Source organism: Carcharhinus amblyrhynchos, chromosome 1 (genome assembly GCF_965287045.1).
Source record: "Carcharhinus amblyrhynchos chromosome 1, sCarAmb.v2.hapA, whole genome shotgun sequence".
Classification (NCBI taxonomy): Eukaryota; Metazoa; Chordata; class Chondrichthyes; order Carcharhiniformes; family Carcharhinidae; genus Carcharhinus; species Carcharhinus amblyrhynchos.
Window position 1 is genome coordinate 147134713 of NC_137324.1, and position 18073 is coordinate 147152785.

At 41.5% G+C, this 18073-nt stretch overlaps 1 long non-coding RNA gene across 1 annotated transcript; it reads left to right on the forward strand.

Moving 5' to 3' along the window:
- The first annotated feature begins 618 nt into the window (after positions 1 to 618).
- LOC145350555 (uncharacterized) lies at positions 619 to 17598 on the forward strand. The gene is made up of 3 exons (XR_013888222.1): positions 619 to 649; positions 11388 to 11477; positions 17558 to 17598. It is a non-coding gene; the product is annotated as an uncharacterized LOC145350555 (long non-coding RNA).
- The last annotated feature ends 475 nt before the right edge of the window (positions 17599 to 18073 follow it).

Below are 18073 nucleotides of genomic sequence, written 5' to 3' on the forward strand. Positions count from 1 at the left end.
GAGTTGTTTAATAATAATTATGAATATACAAGAGATTCATACAACCTGGTTTCATGTAGACTCAAACTTGTCCTTGAGAGATGTTGCTCCTCTGGCTTTCCAGTGAGCTCTGACTTTAGAGGAGCTGTTCCCTGATATATTGCATACCCTTACTTTGTGAGTTATATCACATGATACCCAAAATGTATATTGAAACAAGTTGCTCACCAAACCTCCAGACTTTTCACAATGGTCATCTTGATGGTTTAACTATTCAAGAGGGAACAGCATGATAAGATCTCAAATTGTTAAGTGATACTGCTTGGTGCTCCCATTGTTCACTTGACATGGGATGTAGCCATCATGTCTGCTAGGTGCTATTTCCACTGTGTTAACACAAAATCAAATTCTGATAATTGCCTCAAAATGTGATTGACATGTGTTAATGACATGAAGTTGCTGCCACCCCTCCTGTAACGCTTGGCTCTGCTTTTGCATCACACACAGTGATGGGATAACATTTTCAGAGGCTCGACATCTGACTTGGTGGCAGCTGTTTTCTGGGAGCCAGCAGACCTCCAATTGCCCACTCATTTGGAAGTTCCTGCCTCCATCTGATGTACTGCGTTGTGTGGTGCTCACCAGAGGATGTCCCAAAAGCTTGTCCAAGGTGAGTATTCTCTGCACTGGTGGATGGTGCTGATGAAAGCAGTACCGAGAATTTGTAATTGTAAATGTATATATAGGTATGTACTAGGAAGAGAACAGTAAAAGCAGTCAGGGGTCCTTTAGAGATAGAGACAGGTGAAATTATAATGGGGAAATAAGGAAATGATGGCAATATTAAACAAATATACCTGACTTCAGGGGAGAAGACGAAATGATTATGGAAATAATATCGAACCAACCTACCAAGAATGAAGAACTTAAAGTAATCAGTGTTGGTGAATATATTGTATTGGAAAAAACTAATGGAACTAAATGACAACAAAGCCTCTGAATCTGATGACCTGCATTGTAGGGTTTTAAAAGAGATTGTTGCAGAGATACTGGATGCATTTGTTTTGATCTTTTTGCCCGAGTCCAAAGTTAATCACACCTTGATATGGCTATCAGAATTTGATTTTGTGTTAACCCAGCAGAAATAGCATCTAGCAGACATGATGGCTACGTGCCCTGTCAGGTGAACAATGAGAGCGCCAAGCAGCATCACTTAACAATTTGAGATCTGATCATGTAGTTCCCTCTTGAATATTAACTGCTCAACAGTTAAAACCATCAAGTCTGGAGGTTAGGTGAGGAACTCATTTCAATATACATTTTGGGTATCATGTGAGATAACTCACAGAGCAAGGGTATGCAATATATCAGGGGACGGTTCTTCTAAAACTCACTGGAAAGCCAGAGGAACAACATCCCTCAAGGACAAGTTTGAGTCTACAAGAACAGGGTATATGAATCTCTTGTATCATCATAATAACTATTATACTTTTGATGTCTGAGGAATAAATTTGTATTTGGACCACACATTCAAGTCTGAAACACAAAGTATTATTTAACTGCTTTTAAAAGATTAGTTTTAAACACAGTTTAACTAACGCTTGTTTTAAAGTGTTGATAAAAATGCAAATCGTACTGCTAGGCATGGTTCTAACTAAGTGAAATAAATTAGTGGATCACCCTTCAGGTTAAAAAATGGGTTTGTGATTATGTGAAATAAGTCATTGGACAGTCTCTCAGTCACCAGTTGAGTATAGGAGGTAGATGCATCAGCAGGATATTTAGTCAGTATTTTTCAGAAATTGTGGACAAAAGTTCAGAGCATGCAAATCATTAGTGTCTGTGGTAGACATTGGGGACAATTGTCAGAAATATACAAAAGGTTACTGAAACATAGAACCCCTAGAATGAGTCATGTAAACCTTCCCTGAACTGTTTCGAATGCAATTATATTGCAGTGCAGAAAGGAGGCCATTCAGCCCATTGAGGTTTCAGCGATAAGATGCCTGCACCTACAGCAATCCCACCCAGGCTCTATCCCTGTAATCCCACATACTCTGTTAATCTATCTGACACTAAGGGACAATTTTGCACGACCAATCCACTTAATCAGCACATCTTTGAAGGAAAAGAAAATTAAACAACATTATTAGAAAGTCATGATAATTCTGTGGCAAGCATAGAAAATAACTAAATGAATTAAGAAAAACAAAAGGGAATGGTGGAGATGGGCCAGAATAGCTTGAGTTGAGGTTGAGAAGCAGTGAAGTTGGGGTGATATGGTGGCACAGTGGTTAGGACTGCTGCCTCACAGTGCCAGGGATCTGGATCTGATTCTAGACTTGGGTCACTGTCTGTGCGGGGTCTGCACGTTCACCCCATGTTTGCGTGAGTTTCCTCCGGGTTCTCTGGTTTTCTCCCACAGTCCGAAAGATATGCTGGTTAGGTGCATTTGCCATTCTAAATTCTCCCTCAGTGTACTTGAACAGGTGCCAGAGTGTGGCAACTATGGGATTTTCACAATAACTTCACTGCAATGTTAATGTAAACCTACTTGTGATACTAATAAATAATAAATACTAATAAAACTTGAGGGCAAAAAGCAACATTGCAAGTCTCTGTCCAGACCACATTCATATTTTTGGATTGGTATTGGTGATATTTGATCACCAATAAGTGATAACTAATAATCCAGAAAATTGATGTGGTGCAAGGCAGAATTGAGAGAAATAAAAAGGCTGGTAGAACAATACCAAAGGAAAGCCAATTCCATCCTGAGGGGCATTAGACAATTAGTAAAAGAGCAGAAAATTGCTGGAAAGGGAGACAATCATTTTGTGAATTATGTAACTGCATTTAAACGATTTCCTAACAACCTTCTAGTTTCATTCAGATTCCACAAGACTCTATTGCAAGGGGAATATAATATAAAAGTAGAGAAGTTTTACTGCAGCTATGCAGGTGATACCACCTCTGGAATGCTGTGTACATATTGATGTCCTTATTAGGAAAATAATTGCATTCAAAACAGTTCAGGGAAGGTTTACTTGACTCATTTCTGGAATGAAGGGCTTATCTTAGGAAGAAAGCTTGAACAGGTTGGGCCTATGCCCATTGGAGTTTAAAAGAATGCAAGGTGTTCTTAAAACATACAAAAACCTGAGGGGATTTGATAGGATAGATACTGGGATAGATACCGGGCGAATGTTTCCACTTATGGGGGCGACTATAAACCATGGGACACAGTTTAAAATTAAGAGGTCTATCATTTAAGACAGAAATGAGGAGAAATGTTTTCTCTTAAAGGGGTTTTTCATCGCTGGAAAGCTGTGGGTCATTGAATTTATTCAAGGCACAGTTAGATTTTTGACAGGCAAGGAAGTCGAGGGTTATGAGAGGCAACAATACCTCCTCCACGATCATCCTCAACACCGGTGCCCCACAAGACTGTGTTCTCAACCCCCTACTGTACTTCTCATACACCTATGAACGCATGGCCAAATTCCCCTCCAACTCAATTTTCAAGTTTGCAAACAACACCACCATAGTGGGTCGGATCTCAAACAGTGACGAGACAAAGTACAGGGATGACATAGCGAATCCGGTGAACTAGTCTGGCGACAATAATCTCTCCCTCAATGTCAACAAATCAAAGGAGAGTAGAGGAGAGCATGTCCCTTTCCACATCAATAGGACAAAGTAGAAAGTGTCAAGAGTTTCAAGTTTTTAGGTGTCCAAATCACCAACAACTTGTCCTGGTCCCTCCTTGCCGACACTATAGTTAAGAAAGCCCACCAAAGCCTCTATTTTCTTGGAAGACAAAGGAAATTTGGCATGTGAGCTACTACTCTCACCAACTTTTACAGATGCACCATAGAAAGCATTCTTTCTGGTTGTATCACAGCTTGGTATGGCTCCTGCTCTACCCAAGACTACAAGAAACTACAAAAAGTCGTGAATGTACCCAATCTATCATGCAAACCAGCCTCCCATCTATTTACTCTGTCTATACTTCCTGCTGCCTCAGCAAAGCAGCCAGCATAATTAAGGATCCCACCCACCTTGGACATTCTTTATTCCATCTTATCTGTTTGTAATTTTTATTATTAATGATCTGGATGAGGGTATAGTTGGGTGGATTAGTAAATTTGCTGATGACACCAAAGTCGGAGGTGTGGTAGATAGTGAGGAAGGGTGTCATAGTTTGCAGGGAGACTTGGACAGGTTGCAGAGCTGGGCCGAGAGGTGGCAGATGGAGTTTAATGCGGAGAAGTGTGAGGTAATTCACTTTGGCAGGAATAACAGATGTGTCGAGTATAGGGCTAACGGGAGGACTCTGAATAGTGTGGATGAACAGAGGGATCTAGGTGTATGTGTACATAGATCCCTGAAAGTTGGGAATCAAGTAGATAAGGTTGTTAAGAAGGCATACGGTGTCTTGGCGTTTATTGGTAGGGGGATTGAATTTAGGAGTCGCAGCGTCATGTTGCAACTGTACACAACTCTGGTGCAGCCGCACTTGGAGTATTGTGTGCAGTTCTGGTCCCCACATTATAGGAAGGATGTGGAGGCTTTGGAGAGGGTGCAGAGGAGGTTTACCAGGATGTTGCCTGGTATGGAGGGGAGGTCCTATGAGGAGAAACTGAGGGATTTGGGGTTGTTGTCGTTAGAAAGAAGGCGGCTAAGAGGGGATCTTATTGAAACATATAAGATGATTAGAGGTTTAGATAGGGTGGACAGTGATAGCCTTTTTCCTCAGATGGAGAAAGTTAGCACGAGGGGGCATGGCTTTAAATTAAGGGGGGGTAGTTATAGGACGGATGTCAGGGGTAGGTTCTTTACCCAGAGGGTGGTGAGGGATTGGAATGCCCTGCCTGCTGCAGTTGTAAATGCGCCTAATTTGGGGGCGTTTAAGAGATCCGTGGATAGGTTTATGGATGGAAAGGGATTGGTTTAGGTTAGAGGGTCATTGTTTTTTAACTGGTCGGCGCAACATCGTGGGCCGAAGGGCCTGTTCTGCGCTGTAATGTTCTACGTTCTATGTTCTTCCATCGGGAAAAAGGTACCAAAGTCTGAGGTCACTTACCAACTGACTCAAGAACAGCTTCTTCCCTGCTGCCATCAAACCTTTGAATGGACCTATCTTGCATTAAGTCAATCTTTCTCTACACCCTAGCTATAATTATAACACTGCGCTCTCTTGTTTCCTTCTCTACGTATGGTACACTTTGTCTGTATAGCATGCAAGAAACAATACTTTTCACTGTATGCTAAGACATGTGACAATAATAAATCTAATCAAAATCCAAGATGTTATTTGAAGATGCATTCATTGACTTTGACTACCCCACATGAAGATCATTAGATTTTTTATTGGTATTGCTGTCAGGTTCTTATACCCAGATGCCTTACGTTGACCTTACTGACCATTCATCTCTTCTAAGGTTTGTTCTTGTGGGTTTCCTAGCCCATCACAGAACCATGGTGTCTCTCCTTCTGCCCATCTTCACCGTAAATACTTTCAGGGCCACATGTATCATCATGGAACTGTGTCTCTAGGTATTCCAGTTTTTGTGTAAATTCCAGCAACAGATAGATTGTCTTTAAGAAGAATAGCCTGGTTACCATTGTGCCATTAGCAGAATGCCAGAGGTCATTCCCTGCTGAGCGCAGGTATAGCTAGCAGTGTGAAGAGCAAATCAACAATGAAGAAAACTCCCGACACTGTAATTGTGAATGAAGTAGAGCTCTAAATTGGCAGATTGCAAATCTTGTTCCTTGCTACCGTGGGCGGCACAGTAGCACAGTGGTTAGCATTGCTGCTTCACAGCTCTAGGGACCTGGGTTCGATTCCCGGCTTGGGTCACTGTCTGTGTGGAGTTTGCACATTCTCCTCGTGTCTGCATGGGTTTCCTCCAAGTGCTCCGGTTTCCTCCCCACAGTTCAAAACTGTGCAGGTTAGGTTGATCGGCCATGCTAAAAATTGCCCTTAGTGTCCTGAAATGTGTAGGTTAGAGGGATTAGTGGGTAAATAGGGATATGGGGGTAGGGCCTGGGTAGGATTGTGGTCGGTGCAGACTCGATGGGCCGAATGGCCTCTTCCTGTACTGTAGGGATTTCTATTTCTATTTCTATGATTGTACCCAAATAACATGCCAGAAGAAACTTTACAGCATGGAATGTAGAGCTCACTCACAGTTACAGTGTCGTAAGAATTGAGGTAGGGCAAATAAAAGTTATTTGTGATGGATTGGACATGGAAGTTTTAGGTCTGTCCTGGGTCAAACAGAGTAACTAAGTTGCACATACTCTTGTTCTGCCTGACAAGTTGCCATAGATGCCTGAGTGGAATTGCGACAAGGGAGTGGAGTTAATATTAGGGGCCAAAAATTATGTTTTCAGTTTTTCCAATGTTCAACGGGAGGAAGCTCTAACACAGCTGTGATTTGAAAGTGAGATTCCTTGAGTCTTCACTCTTTGTAGCTATGGTTTCTGATGAACGTCAACCAAGTTTATAGTAGTGAAGCAGGAGAAGAAAACTCCCCTTGATGTCATACTAAACAGTCTGAAGGCACAGACATTGTCATTGCATCCAAATGTTATAATAGAGAGATAGAATTGGTCATTATCAGTGTTCAATAATGTGATAATTCCCAGGACTTACATGGGGAATCCTGATTGACCTCCTAGTAGGACTTTTGAGTTCCCATGTTAATAGGCATTATCTAAACAGGAGGAACTTGTATCCCAAGTCTTTTATAAAGTGGGTCCCTGTGCAGGTCCATTTTTCTATTGTCCCAGGTACATGTACCACAGTCTTGTGGTTTAATTTTTGCTTACAAAATAAAACACCATTCCTTTCCAGTTGGTTTCCCGAGTTTTTACTAGTTAACTAGGGAGACTGGTCTTGTATCTGCAAATGCTGTCACTAAGGAACAACATTCAGATAAGGAAGAGGAGAGGCTGAAGAAAGATCCTCAGGTGACTCAGGAGATGGCTCATGTAGTATAAGAAGGTAGCTTTTGCTGGAGATCTAGAAATCTTTTACAATAAGCTCCAATTCAGGTAAATGTAGCAAGACAATCTAACTCACTTTTGCCAACAACAGAACTGAATCTTATTGCCAGTAATTTTCTTTAGACTTATCATTTTAGATTAAATAATAACCCAATCAGAAGTCGAACAGCTGTGTGCTTTGCTTTGTGAATCAGTGGAGTGCCAGCTGTAGCCATGACAACTCTCTAGCTGTGACTGCCCCCAAAGGATTCCAACGCAGTGCAGTCACAGTACAAAAGAAAATAATTACTGTGACTAGACAGCTGGTCAGCTAAAACTTGCACAACACATAAAAGGTTTATCAAAGTACCACCTACATAAAATAGAAACAAGTCTCCCAATCAATACGATTCTCAAATCTAGACTTCGGAGGGTGAATTTTGTGGTGTTGCGCTAAACCAGCACAGTTGAGTGACAAGATAAGACTCATGTAATGAAGAGAGGCTAGTCATGCAGGATATTCTATGGTTGAGCTCTTTAAGTATTCATAAGGAGCTTGCAGCATTGAATTGTAATTTAGAACTTGCTGACAGAATGGTTAGAAAGCTAATGGCATGCAACTGCAGCTCTTGAAGGCTGTTGCTATTAATTAAAGCATTAATTGTTCCTGTGCACAATAGAAAATATGGGTGGAGTAAGGAGCAGGTTTCTTCCATTTTGTGATGTTTCTTCAAAGGTCTCCCTGGAACAACTATGCAAACTAGGTATGCCAACAGCATCTATTGTGCTAAAATAAAATGTCCAGCCTGCATAACAAAAGATCACTAACAGAGCCAATTCAGTTTCTGCCATTCAGAGGATTTGGAAAAAAGTTTTAAATTAATAAAAATACTCTGGAAACTTCCATGGCAAAACTAGCCACTGATTAAACATTAAATAAATAAACTATCCAGTCGAGTAGTTCCTTCTCACCCTGTTATATCCTCACTGAGGCTGCTTAAGAATCTCCCAAAAAGCAGCTTTTCTTAAGCTTTACGTGCATGTCCATACTGCAGCATATATTATTCTCATTTTAAATGATAACTTCTCTGTGACCATTTGGGCAGGTACCCCACAATGCAATCTGAATACCCCATTAACCTGCAATATAAGTCTTCTGCAAACTTCCAAATGTCACCATCTAAAAAAGAAAAAAACTACTACCAAGAGAAAAGAGCAGAACCAAACCACAGAAAATAAATTTCCAAGTTTAGAATTCTCCCACAATATGATCACAACACATTGGTGCTAGTTGTGCTATATACAGGCTGTGGCTATAGGGAACTGCAACCCTTTCTCCCCGTTACTTATTTATTCACCGCATTCATTATTACAAAATCCTATACACGTACTAGCAATGTGAGTTCTGTTTCATGGGCTGCTTTTCACTCACCATTGTAGTAGACGGCACTTCTATTACAAGAGATGCATCTCAAGAAGGCAATGCAGACCCAGTTGGCAATTCCAAAGCCATCATCCGACAGGACCCAGTGTCATCTGCTCCACTGATAGTATATATACCAGTAAGTGAAGCAAGAAGTATGAGTGAGCAGGAGCCTACTAGCAGAAGTCCTTCACTGCAGAATCCTGGGATCCAAGAACATTTATAAGAAGGATATGGTCTAAATTGTATTTTCTACAGGCATCAAAGAGTTTGCTAAACAATATACAAGTGTAGCTAGTGTTCAGGAGCCCATAAACCTATTTATAAAATTTTGCATTACTGCTTATCTGAGCTGTAGCCCACAATGTTGTGACAACTGCAGAGAGTTCTTTAGCCCCCGATAATATATGTGTGTATTTCATACAGTGGGGTATTTTTTAATGGCACTTACACTGCTACCATGGAAGCGCATTCTGGTGGGAATCAGGAAGTGAGTGCTAACCTGTATATCCATAAAAAGGTCATAATGAAGTTCTTACTCAAAATAGTTGAAAAGCATGAAACACTTTAGACCAACCGAAAATAGCAGTAACTTATACTTATAGATGGAACTTTGCAAGTTAGGATATGGGTGGCATTGTTGCGGATGCCCTCAGGTTTATGGATGGTAGAGAACTGTCAGGAGAACAATGGAAACCAAGTCTAAGAGATAAAGAAGGGATGAGTGTTTAAGCAATAGATGGGTTGAGACAGGACAAAGACATGTGGTGTTACAGTGGTGGTCGTAGATTGTCTTAGTAAGAATATGTGTTTGAAAACTCAACCCAGGACCATATAAGATGTTGCAAAAAGTGTGCTTCAGCCTCAGTCAGTGCCAAGGAAGAGGGTGGAATTGATGGCTAGGGAATGGAGTTTGTAGCGGGGTCCTTATGTGGAGGACATTTCTGTACGTCTAACATGCAACTGTATGTCTATCATGCAACACAACATATTCTTAGCAGTGAGGTATCATGAAAGGTAGAGATGAATGTCATCAGCATATATGTGATATACAGACATACAAATTAGGAACAGGAGTAGGCCATTCAGCTTGAGCCTGCTCCTTATCTGATGTGTTTTCAGGTGACAGCACCATAATGATGATGAGGAAGAGCATTCAGAGAGCAACTTGAACAGTGATCCATCAAAATGGCCCGTAAACTAATTTGCCAGTCCTTTCACATCCATTCCATATCAGACAGAAAATGTCAGGTGTAGTGTGAGAAATATTGAATATCATATATTTCCAATCATAAAAGGCATTTAAGTGACTCATTCAGTTACGTAGTTTCCTTCAGAATACATACTCAAGATTTTCTCAACATACTCAAAATAGAAATAAAACTGAAGAGCCCATAAGCTGACATGACTCAGTAAAATGTTGAATGAACAATTAGGTATTTCTAACCCCAAAAGTGACTGAGTTTGAAGTGTTCACAACAAACAGCTCCACTGTGCGCGTCCTAATGCTCATCCTTTGGTAACTCCTTTCCCCAAGAGCAATTAAGGACTGGAACAATCTTCCAAAAACCTTAATCTGTTAAACTTTTTAAATTAATGTGACCATTGACTGCACTGATTGTGTGCCTCCTCTGAAAATTCCTTGGTGGTATTCTTTTCAGAGATTCAACAAGCCTCCATGACTGGACACAGTTTTATCATGACCGAAATTATAGATGCAGAATTGCCAGTAAAGTTAAATAAATTATATTTCTATGTAATTTGAGAATTACATAGAATATCAGACGTTGGTGAGACCACATTTGGAATATTGTGTTCAGTTCTGGTCACCTCATTATAAGAAGGATGTGGAAGCATTGGAGAGAGTGCAGAGGAGATTTACCAGGATGCTGCTGGTTTGGAGGGTAGGTCTTATGAGGAAAGATTGTGGGAGCAGGGGCTTTTCTCTTTGGAGTGGAGGAGGATGAGAGGCAACTTAATAGAGGTTTATAAGATGATGAGAGGGATTGATAGAGTGGACGTGCAGAGACTATTTCCTCGGATGGATGTGGCTGTTACTAGGAAGCATAACTATAAGGTTCATGGTGGGAGATATAGGAGGGATGTCCAAGGTAAATTCTTCACCTAGAGAGTGGTTGGGGTGTGGAATAGCCTGCCTGCTGTGATAGTGGAGTCAGACACTTTAGGAACTTTCAAAAGGTTATTTTTAGGCACATGGAGCACTCCAGAATTATAAGGAGGGGATAGCTTGATCTTGGGATTGGACATAGCTCGGCATAACATTGAGGGCCGAAGGACCTGTACTGTGCTGTAATGTTCTATGTTCAATGTTCTAGAATGTTCACCAAATTCAGATACTTTGATGAATAAAATAAATATGGTTTAATGACTGAAGGGAAAGATTGTATAACCACATTGTATCTTTATTTAGAAAACATTGGAAAAGGGACTAGTTTGGTATGTGTTATAAATTAGTTATGTTTCAGGCTAATCCAGAACTATGTTAGTCCAGGCCTATTAACACAGAAACCAGAAAGAAATGTGGAGACATGGGTTTGAATACCAAGATGGAGATGGTGAAAAAATCCATTAGAATCTGGAATTAAAGGTCTAATGATGACAATGTAATCATTGTTGATTGTTGTAAAAACCCATCGGGTTCATCAATGCCTTTTAGGGAAGGAAATCTGCTGTCCATACCTGATCTGACCTATATGTGATTCCAGAGCCACAGTAGTGTGGTTGACTCTCAAAAGCTCTCTGAAATGGCCTTACAAGCCAGGCAGTTAGCTGATGGCAATAAATGCTGGCCCACCCAATAATGTCCACATCTCATGAATGAATTTTATTTTTTTTTACTTTCTGGTGTGTTTTGTGAATTATTGTATGTGCAAATTAATCAGAAAGTTGCATTTTTAGCATTTGCCTGTTAATGCAAATGACATCTGTGTCTATTCATTAAAATTATGCCCTCCATCTGTTTTTAAAGCAATCAACAAACTGAAATCAGGAGGTGTCTATTGTTTATCTAACAAGTAGAGGCAAGTATGAAGCCATATGGAACCAATAGACAGCCAAGGTAAGTGAGCAGAGCTGTTCTGCAGACCAGCCAGCTGTTTGTTCAAAATTAAAAAAAGTTGGTTTCAGTCTCTTTTCAATTGAGACAGGCGGCTGTTTATTTATTACAAAAGGTTTACAAAGTTTAATTTTTTATACAATACGCAAAAGACCACTTTTAATATGCAATTTTTTTTTACAGTTGTGTCAATTTGGAAAATACACCTTGTGCCCTTATGCATTTTATATATGTCAAATTCAAACATTTTGGTTGCCCTAACTATATTAAATGTATCATTTATTTGAAAGCTAGTTAACTTGTCCTAAAAGATCATAAATTGCAGGGGTGGGGGAGAGAGGAGGAGGAGGAGGAGGAGGTAGGTAGGTGCTTGCGAACACTAGTAAAATGCAAATATATCAGAATGCTGGCTGTAATCTACCAACATCTACATTTAACTCAAGCAGGTTAGATTGGTTGTACCCAACCCCCTCAGGAGAGGCATGTTTCCTATTAACATATGGTAATTGCTCAATTTAATGTTGCATCCACAGATTTTCTGACCTTCCTGAAATTCACTGTTGAACGCATAGCAAGATCATAACAAGACTAGAGGGAGAGGGAAGGGTTGATGAAAAATCATAGAAATACTGCAAAAAAAATACTCAGTACACTAACAGCTTTCTTACCTACCTGGTGGGAAAGGGTTTGTTCACAGTAACTTTGTGGTTTCTGTTAATCACACCAGGGTGAGGTGGTGCCTTGGCTGCCATAGATTGGACCTCGGACAAGGAACAATATGACCAGCAGCAGGCTGCAGCTAAGAGGCCTGTGGCGAGACATGAGAGAAGAGGAGTAACAACATTAGCAGCAGCCTGCTATTCATTGTTCTGTAGCTTGACAATAGAAAAGGGAGCAGCAGAAGATTGTAGCTCACAGGACACAGTATTCTTGATAAAGGGTGCAGTCAAAGGCTGAGTGCTTCTTAAAACTCAAGTCATCATGTTGGATTATTGGATTGCCAGCCTTCTATTATACATGTTCCCTGTTGGACCTGGTGGCTCTGTATTACCAACAGCCATCAAAGTGACCACTTGCTCTCAATACTTTTGCTTCCAGATCCTTCCAGGGCTCTGCTAGACACATTCAGGACCATCCAGGCAGCAGCCTACAAATACATAAGTCAGGCACTTGTGCGTTGTGTGCCAGACACAGTACTTATGTGAACTCTGGCCATATTATTAAATCAGCCTCTAGCTGGCTTTGCCCAGGCACAGGAGGTCATCAATTGCACACAAGGAGTAATCCACGGACCCCCAAATCAACCAGTGCCAGAGAGACCAAGTAAAAAGAAAGCTCTCTGTGTAGTTTTAAAAGGAGGGAGAGAGGGGGGTTCCAATCAGAGAAGGTGAACTTCCAGGCAGTGTCTGGCATATTTAAAAAGAGTGAATGCTTTGTTGTACAGCTGGGGCTGCTAAAATAAAAAAATCAAGTCAACAGTCTTCAGGGTAAAAACAAAGGGGAGTACTGGGAAGACACTGAAAAAAAATACTGAGCTGCCACATGTCACTGTTGTCTGCAAGAGAAATGGCAGGTCAATTAGGATCATGGACTATTTCAATGAAGAAAATGAATCATGGAGTTCCTATGCAGAGCGTTTTCGTATTTTGGACAAGCTCGTACCAGCTTTTCTCAGTACAATAGGAAGTAAAACCTTTAATTTGCTTTGGAACTTGGTTCATCCAGCAAAGCCAGGAGGCAAAACTTACGATGGCTTGACAAAGATTCTTGAAGAGCATTACTCACCAAAGCTATTGACCATCGTGGAACAGTTCAAGTTTCACCAAAAGAATCAAATGGAAGGCAAAAGCATTGCTCAGTTTGTGGCAATCTTATAAAGGCTGATACAACATTATGAGTTTGGCAAGGCATTCGAAGATCTCTTCAATATTTTCTAGTTTGTGGCCTCCAGAATGAGGCTATCCAAATAAGATTGCTTATGGAACATGCTTTGACTTTAAAGGCAGCAGTAGAAATCACAGTTTCAGTGGAATTGGCTACTAAAGAGGCTTCACAATTTGGTACAGGAATGAAGATTCACAACTTAGGAACTGCGTATAAGAAATCAAAATAGCAATACGCATGTCACAGATGTGCTAAAATGGGCTATCTATTCAGCGAATGAATGTTGGAACAAAAATAGTCAATGCAAGGAGTGTGGCAAAATGGGTCACATTGCAAAAGCTTGTTAGACTAGACTAGCTTCTCCTGAGAAGAATATTCAGAAGTAGAATCTGGTTACCTCCAAGAAGAAAAACGAGTTACACTCTACAAAAAGAATTTGCAACACGGAAGAAAAGAATTACAACTACAAAAATGAATGCCCATAAATATGATGAAGAACTCTAACTGAACGTCTTATCCATACAGGGTGAATCACATAGATTCTGAGTGATCCCAAAGTTAAGTGAACAGCCTATTAGATGGAGGTTGATACTGGTGCTGCTGTATCTTTAATTCCTGAGACAACATATCAACAAAAGCCGAAACATTTTTCTTTAACAACAGCTGATGTGATTCTAAGGACACACATGGAAGAGATCATGCCATTAAAAGGTTACATCATGGTCAACATAGAGTTGAGGGGACAAACAGCAGAGTTGCCTCTCCATGTGGTCCATGGTAATTTTCTAGCTCTATTTGGGAAGTCAAGGTTGGAGAAGATAAAGCTTAACTAGTGTGATGTCAAAAAAGACCCAAAGCACCTTCTTGATAAATACAAGAGTATATTCGAAGAGACACTTGTCTCAATTAAGAGAGTTCAAGTGAAACTCAAGATAAAGCCAAATAGTCAATCAAAGCAATGTTAGCATTCATTTTGAGAAGACTAGAATACAAAAGCAGGGATGTACTACTGAGGCTTTATAAGGCTCTGGTCAGACCACATTTGGAAGATTGTGAGCAATTTTGGGCCCCATATTTATTGAAGGTTGTACTGACCTTGGAGACAGTCCAGAGGAAGTTCACAAAAATGATCCCGAGAATGAAGAGGGTTTGAGAACTCTGCGTCTGTATTTGATGGAGTTCTTAAAGAACTACTTTTGATTTGTTATTACCTCCAGAAACTTCAGAGATGGTAGAGCGTCAATAACAATCTCAAGTTGCTAGATGAAAAGTGAGGGCAAAACAGTGCTCATTTCAACAACGAGATTGTGTGTTAGTGTGTAATTTTGCCATGAGTGAGAAAAGGGTACCAACTATAAGTTCAGCAAAAACGGGACAAATTTCTTATATGGTTTAAATTGAAGGCAATACCATGCTGACCAATTGTTGTCATCATAGAATCATTACAGTGCAGAAGGAGGCCATTTGGCATATCAAATCTGCACCGACCACAACCCTACACAGGCCCTACCCTTGTAACCCCACATCTTTACCCTGACACTAAGGGACAACTTAGCATAGCCAATCCACCTAACCTGCACATCTTTGGACTATGAGAGCACCTGGAGGAAACCCACCCAGACACAGGAAGAAATCATAGAAACTCCACACAGACAGCCACCCGAGGGCCAGAATTGAACCCGGGTCCTGGGCACTGTGAGGCAGCAGTGCTAACCACTGTGCCACCCTGTCACCCCAATCATTTAATCTTGAAATGATTTCTCAGAATCATCTCCAGAAGTACCAACATCTTTAGTCCCTAGTATTGTGAATACCACTTTGGAAGACTTAATTGAATCTGAGTTGACTGATCATTGTGCCTATGCTACTATATCACATGAGAATGGTGTAGAATTAGTTCTTAGAGAAGAAGTGTTGACTGAGTCATATTTCTGGGTCAAGGATAGCCAAGTTTTAGAATGTTGTATATGTTCACCTGAGCAAATTGGCTGTACTTTTTCTGGAGTTTAGAAGAATGAGGCAATCTCATTGAAATGTACAAGATTCTGAAGGGGCTTAAAAGCGTAGATACTGAGAGATTGTCTCCACTCACCAGGAAATCTAAAACACGGGGCACAGTCTCAGGATAAGGTGCCAATTATTTAGGATTGAGATGAGGGAAGATTACTTCACTCAAAGCATTGTAAATCTTCGACTTTCTGTGCCCCAGAGGGTTGTGAATTCACCATCACTTAATACATTTGAGGGTGGAATAGACAGATTTTTGGTCTCTCAGGGAATCAAGGGATATGGTGAACAAGTAGTCATGTTTGGACCAGTGCTGTAATGAGGTCTGGAGCCGGATGGTCCTGATGAAATCCAAACTGAGTATCAGTGAGCAGTTTAGTGATGAATAAATGCCCCTCTATAACACCGTCCATCACTTTGCTGATGATTGATGGTAGGTAATTGGCTGAATTAAATTTGTCCTTTTTGTGGACACAACAGCTGGGAATCTCCCAAAAATCATCCCAGTATTAGAAAGAAATTCCAAGTATCGAATTTGCATGAAAACTAGAATAAATCACGCTGTTTTTTTCAGTAGGAGTTCAGAAAAGAATCTCAGGTTCTGTGCACTGCTGAGTGCCTCAGCATGAATAGCATAAAAAATCTGGGGCCAGGGCTAATTCCCGCTGGAGAGGCTGGCAGTATAGTGCTGAGCGGGCCACAGTGCATGTGCCAATATATCAGTGTCGAGATCAGCGCATGCACAGTAACCATTGTCAGCCAGCCTCCTGCTTGCTTGTCAGCTCAATCATTGGTCAGCCCCAAAATCCCAGCAACACCAGACCTCTCACCGCCCAATGGCCTGATCGCTGTCCCCCACATATTCCAGAGCCCAGTCCCTCCCCCTCATTCCAACCCACCCCAATTTCCATCCCACCCCTTCCCTGCAGTCTCCCCCACCCTAAGCAGGCTGACCCCCTTGCCCCGATGCCAGCCTCGATCACTGCCTCCCTCGTTCCCCCACCAATCCTGACTGCAGAGTGACAGTGGGACCCTACCCCCAGCAAGTCCTGCCCCCACAAGCTCTGTCCCCTTAGGCCCTGCCCTCTTGGCACTGCCTAATGCCTGGTGGGCAGTGCCAAGAAGCCCCTGGACATTGGCATTTTGCCCCAGGGGATGCTAGGCTGGCACTGCCAAGCTGCAAACGCCCAGGGGGCACTCCTCCCACCCGTCGACCCTCTGGGGCCCCAACAGGTGGGAAGCTACTATAAATCCTGGAGTGAAATACTTCTGGTGGTTGGGGGAGGGTGCGGGGGAAGGGGTTAGAGGCTAATGGGCTACGAGACTTCAGTCCTGGGCCCTCTAATAATATTCAAAATATCTTGAAAATGCCCCTTGCATGTATATTGCAGCTCCACGCCACTTTCTGATGCAGAACTGATGGCACCGCAAATCCAGCACTGTGAGATGCGCAGGGTGCGGGACATCCAGTGCGGATCCCACAGATCAGTCACCACTTAAATTTTCCGGCTCTCTGCACTGATTTTTTTGTTCAGTAGAATGGGAGAATTGCCTCCAACACATCTGGACAATTTTTTCCTTTGTCAGGTAAATACCAATATTGTAGCTGTACTGGAACACCTTGGTTAGAAGCATGACTAATTTTGGAAGCAGAACAAAGCCTCCGTCTGTCCAGAATTTATTGTCACACTTTGGTCGGAATTTTACCGGCATGCCAGCCCCGATTCCGGGGGCGGGCTCAGCTCGGAGAACGGTATTCTCTGTTGGCCTCAGGTGGGATCGTGCAAAACTTAGGCAGACGTGCCGGTAAAATTCCGCCCATAGTCTTCTCTTGTTTCCAAATCCTACAAATTAAATTTGTGGATTGGCCCTTTAAATGCTGCAGTTCAGATTGCATAGTGTAGGTCTCCATCACACCTGCTGCTGTACAATTTAAACCAAAGCTGGAAGTATAATGATAATAAGCTGGAGATGTTAAAATGTCATTGATGGATGCACTAAATGGCATTCTGAGTTTCCTACATGACACTGGGTCTCCCACACTACTTCAAACCACCCTCCCCCATCCTTGTTCCCACCCCTGCTCCCAAGAAATCTCCCAAGTTAACACTGGGGCTAATATGTCATGTATTCATCACGTTATTGATAAATGTACTTGCAATCCTTTCTCATTGCTTTTCTGTCTTTTACAGAATATAAAAGGCCTTTCCCATAAACTTGAACACAACCAATGTTTTCAGGTTAGTCTGTTTGTGACTTTAAAAAGTTATGAAGACACAAAATAATTCATAACATTCCATTTTTGAAGCTTTCAGATTTCTCTTTGGGCTAAAAAAGACTGTTACTTTTCAAGATTTATACTACATTGGCTCAAACATATATTAATAACCATTCACGCAGTAAAACCAAGAAAGTTTTTTCATGTCACCTGAGGGTGATAAATCATTGAATCTCTACAATGCAGAAGGAGGCCATTTAGCCCATTGAGTCTGCACCGACAACAATCCCACCTAAGCCCTATCCCAATAAACCTACATTTACCCAGCTAAGCCCTCTAACCTACGCATCCCGGGGCGCTAAGGGGCAATTTAGCACGGCTAATGCACCTAACTTGCACATCTTTGGACTGTGGGAGGAAACCCATGCAGACACAGGGAGAATGTACAAACTCCACACAGATAGTGACCCAAGTCAGGAATTGAACCCAG